Source organism: Benincasa hispida, unplaced genomic scaffold, assembly GCF_027475165.1.
Source record: "Benincasa hispida cultivar pf3 unplaced genomic scaffold, pf3_genome.v1.1 HicScf171, whole genome shotgun sequence".
Classification (NCBI taxonomy): domain Eukaryota; kingdom Viridiplantae; phylum Streptophyta; class Magnoliopsida; order Cucurbitales; family Cucurbitaceae; genus Benincasa; species Benincasa hispida.
Genome location: NW_028326087.1, coordinates 28259 through 33576, shown reverse-complemented (window position 1 = coordinate 33576; position 5318 = coordinate 28259). Strand labels below are relative to the sequence as shown.

The window sequence follows — 5318 nt, the reverse complement described above, 5'->3', positions numbered from 1 at the left end:
TGAGAGTTTAGACAATTATATAATTAGCCTATTTATTTAAGTTATCTTATAAAAGAATTATATATATAATTGTTGATTAAGTAAAAAGCTCTCGAATGAACAGCACTAATATGGAAATGAACCAAATGGAGAAAGTAAGGCCCATCAATCTTTAGTTCTCTTGGGTAAAATGATAGTTGCCAGTTGGGGCTGGGTGGGTGTCCAAGTCCATTCCTTTTTAGTAGATTATAGAGAGATCATATTTCAAGTTATACATTTTGTATGCATTTAACCTAGTTTTAAAAAATATTCAACAACAACAACAATAAATTAAAACGATTTTCGTTTATAAAAAAAATGTAGTCTAGATTCTACTCTCTAGTGTGTCGCATTTTCATGCATCTCCTTCAATTACAAAGAAAAAAATATTAAAAAATATATATTTTTAAGAAAATAAAAGCTTCCTACGTAATATCTTTTTCCTTTACTAAACATTTAAATTCCTAAATTCTAAAAAAAAAAATAATATAAATCGTTAAAATTACTTTTGTAGATTTTCAAATTTTTTTTAAAAAAATACTCTTAAAAAGTAAGTAATAAAACAAATAAATTGATTAGTAAAAGTAAAATTTATAAACTTAATTTTAAAGAAATCAAATGATTATCAAATGAGTCAAACAATTAGTTCAAGTTCAAAGTTAACGTTAAAAGAAACAAATTTGCAATAAGAAAAGCATATGTTGAATGAGAAGTTTTGGCTTATCATAAGTTGTAAGTCATCACAATGAATGTCCAAGTCCATTATGATAATTATAAATCAGACTGGACCAAGTAATTAAAGTCGTTCGGATCCAACTCAATTCAAGTTCATGAAGGAAATTTGGGCTACATGATAGATTAGGTTCAAACCCAACTTTAGCCCAAGTTCAATATTTGGGCCCAAAAGCAGTTGAGCTCAAGTCCATATAAGACCCTATAGATTGAGACCTTACCCCTTCATTTTGGGGAAGATGGAAAGCTTTGAAGACTAAAGCTTTGAACCTCTCAAGACTTAAGCTTCTCAAGATTTGAAGATGGAAGATCTCAAGTTGAAGAACCGAAGAATGAAACTAGGGAAAAATAACTTTTTGGTCCTCGAATTTTTAAGAATAGCTGTGTTTGGTCCCTAATGTTTCAAATTAGCTTAATCATTGAGTTTTCAAGAATAAGGTCCCACAACTTTATTATATTTACACATATAATCAATTAAAAATATGATGTGGCAAGATGACTTGAAAAAAAAAATTATATTTTTTAATCTTACCCACTTCTCTCTCTCCTCTCTCTTTCCTCTTTCTTTTTCTTCTTCTCTCTTTCTCTCTTCTCCATCTCCATGTCTCTTTGTCGATCATTTCTTCGGTGGAGGAAGATGATAAAATTTGTTAACTTCTCTCTCTCATCTTTCTTCCTTTTCTTTTTTTCTCTCTTCTCTCCATCTCCATTAACTAGCGGGAAGACTGCGGTGCGGCTAATTGATTTTTTTTATTTTTTTATCTTTTTTTTTTCACTCTAATCTTATTTCTATATTTTTGTTTAGATTCAACCCATTTGGATTAACCGCCATTTGAAGTTAAGAAAGTTTTAGACATAATGATTTAAATGTATTAGAAATTTTATGTTTGGAATATAACTGAAAATGAAAATGAATTTAGAAAGTTTGCTAGTATAAGTTAGATAAGAGAAAGAAGGGAGAGAAGTGAACATATTTTATCATCTTTTTCAATTGAAAAAAAGACAAATAGATTAGACATGGAGATGGACAATAGAGAAAGAGAAGAGAGAAGTGGGAAAGATTAGAAAATATATAATTTTTCCAAGTCATCTTGTCACATCATATTTTTAATTAACTATATGTTTAAATTTAACAAATTTATTAGTTGAGTGACCTTTTAAATCTATTCTTGAAAACCAAGGGATTAAAATAGCCAATTTGATATATTGGGAACCAAATGCGCCTATTCTTAAAAACTTATGGATCAAAAAGGTATTTTTCGCATGAAACTATTAGAAGATTCAAAGGCCAAAAGACTTCAACAAATTGATTATCTTTTCACAACTTATAAGCTAGAGATTCAGTCTCCTTAAACTCAATAAAAAGCTCACAAGTCGATCAACAAGCTAAAGGATGATCCAAGCATTATCAACAAGCAAGAGGCCGATTCAAGTCGATCAACAAGTCAGTTAATAGTATTATAATCAACAAGTCAGCTAAATAATCTCACAAATATTAATTATAATGATAATTAATTAACTACATATATAATTTATTAATGAATTAATAGTATTATTTCATCGGTTTTTTATGGTTTATTATATAATTAATTAATCAATCTAGATTAGTTGAATTCAAAATATTATAATTTAAAATTTAATATAATTTTCTAAGTTATTAATTTAATACTCATATAATAATTAATTTTAATAATATAAAATAAAAGAATAAATTTATGTATTAAAAGAAGAGAAAGAGTGAACATCAAGAAAACCCACACTTTTGATGGGTATCATCCATTGATATAAGGAATACATGTGAATAGCTTATTCTCATGCTTAAAGTTTCAAAACTTTACTGGATGTGTGTCTCACATCCATTCCCACCCCTTATTTCCATCCCAATTTCCTCAATCCAAACACCCCTAAATGTTTAACCTACGTGCACGATTTTCATGGAAAGTATTAGATCTCCTTGGAGCAATTCCTAGGTTTATATATTTTCATATATAGCAATTTTACTAAAAATTTGCAAATATGATAACTTTTTAAAGATCACATTATTAGTATTTTTGTTATTACTATTTTACCCTCATGTTAATCAAACTTTTAGGTGTAAACTTCAGAAAAAAACGTATTTGAGTTGAATTTATTAAGCTTTTTAAAAGAAATCAAATTTTTAGATATGAAATTGAATTTCTTAAACATGTTTGACAATCATTTGGTTTTTTATTTTTAAATATCAAACCTATAAACCTTCCTTCCACTTCTAAATTTCTTGATTTGTTATCTACTTTTTACTAATGTTTTAAAAAACCAAGCTAAATTTTGAAAATTAAAAAAACTAGGCTTATTTTGTAATCATTTAGGCCTCATTTAGTAATGATTTAGTTTTTGAGTTTTTGTGTTTGAGAGTTAAGTCTATAGACATTACTTCCACTTCCAAATTTCTTTTTTATGTATATACTTTTTACACGTGGTTTAAAAAACTAGGCCAAATTTTGAAAATAAAAAAAATATAGTTTTTGAAAATTTGTTTGTTTTTAGAATTTGACTAAGAATACAATCATTATACTTAAAAAGATGTAAATCGTGGCAAGAAATGAGGAGAAAATAGGCCTAAATTTAAAAACCAAAAACAAAAAATGAAATGGTTACCAAATGGAACCTTGTTTTTTTGTTTTTGTTTTGAAAATTATACTTACAAACACCCCTACCACATCTAAATTTATTGTTTTTATTTATTTTTCATCCATGTTTTCAAACATCAAGTCAAATTTTGAAAATTAAAAATGTATTTCTGTTTTTTAAATTTGACTAAGAATTCAACTCTTCTACTTAAAAAAAATGCAACAAATTATTCTGAAACTTTAGAAAGCTGTTGAAATAAGTAAAGCATCACTGTAGTACTAAAAAAAAAAAAAAAGAAGTGAATTTATCGTAGGATAATATTTGAATAGATGACTCAAAATTTGGCCCCAAAAGCGGAATATGTTCAACTTTTTCAAACTCAAGTTTTTTTTACCTTTTACATGAGTCATACCAATTACCAAAATACCACCGTGGAGTTTAAAATTATATATAGAGAGGGAATGAAAATACATTTCCAATCATTTTTCTTCTCCCACTCTGAAGAGATAGGGAGAGATAGATATAAAAAAGAACAAAAATAAATAAAAAGATAATTGTTTCAAAACAAGAATATAGATAAATATTTGGATTAAAATCTAATTTCATTAAAAACTCAATGCAATTATGGAAGTAACAAAGAAAATCATAAAAAGGAATTGAAAATCAAGGTTAGAAATTAAATTCCTTTAGTTTCCTGACATATCTGGAGATTGAGATTAGTACGACTCATCTCCTACTCAGTTCAATTCACTCCTATAAATAAATGCCCATCATTCATCTCCTATTCAGTTCAATTCACTCCGTTTCGATTTCTAGTTTTTTTGTGTGCAAGAAATAACGACAATAATGCATCTAGATCTTCCAAATTTAAAACAAATCTACATACCTCGAAGAAGAAGATCATCCAGAGCCAAAAAGAAAGAACAACCCAAGAATGAAACTGTCATTCCCCTGTCTATATTGGAGGTTGCAGATATTCTAATGGAGTTTTCACAAACTATTACTCATATTGAACCGAAAAAAGTTAACAAAACCCACAAAAGAAAGAAGCCAGCTTCGACGCCAACACCAATGACTAGGACTAAGAAACATAGGAAACAGAGGAAGAATAAGGCAAAACAGCGTAAGTATCTGACGATTCCTGAGATGTCGGCAACACTCAGAGATCGTATCGTGGAGATGGGTGGGTATGAAATTAGACTGGTGATTCAGAAACAACTTCAAGATACTGATTTAAACAAGAACCAAAGACGTTTATCCCTACCGATAAAGAAACTGTTATTTGATTTTGCAACATTGGAAGAGAGGAAGATGTTGAGTGAAGTGGAAAACCAAAACAAGAAAGGGATAAACGTGGTGATTTTAGATGATGTTCTTGAAGAAAGAATGATTTGTTTGAAGAAGTGGAAGATTGGAAATGGAGATGTGTACTGTTTGACGACACAGTGAAATTCGTTGGTGGAGGAAATGGGACTGAAAAGTGGAGAACATATTCAACTTTGGAACTTTAGAAAAGATGATGAATTTGAGGCTTATCGTCTTTGCTTCGCTATGGTTAAGTTAGTTCGTTGTTGATTTATTACGTATTTTGATGTAAGATAGGAAAGATTAGGGACTAAAACACATTATCAAGACTTAGCCGTAGAGACCAAAATAAATATTTTTTTAATAGTTTAGGGACCAAAACAGATATGTGAGGCAAAAACTTAAATGCATTCATTGATGTTCCTATCTTCTTCATTTCACAAATTGTTCAGTCACAAATTGGCAAATTCTTGTTACTTCCTTTTCTAAAATATTTTATGACTTTCTTTCTTTCTCTCTCTCTCTTTTTTTTTTTTTTGTGTCTTTCTGGTAAATTTTGAATTTCATCCTTTATCTATAAGATTGCCAATTTTAGCTCTAATTAACTTTGTTAAAAATATCATTTGATCTCAAACTTTAATGATAATAACAAT

The 5318-nt window shown here is 28.5% G+C and overlaps 1 pseudogene; it reads left to right on the top strand.

Moving 5' to 3' along the window:
• Positions 1-4206: 4206 nt before the first annotated feature.
• On the top strand, positions 4207-4935 carry LOC150030655 (putative B3 domain-containing protein At3g49610; annotated as a pseudogene).
• The last annotated feature ends 383 nt before the right edge of the window (positions 4936-5318 follow it).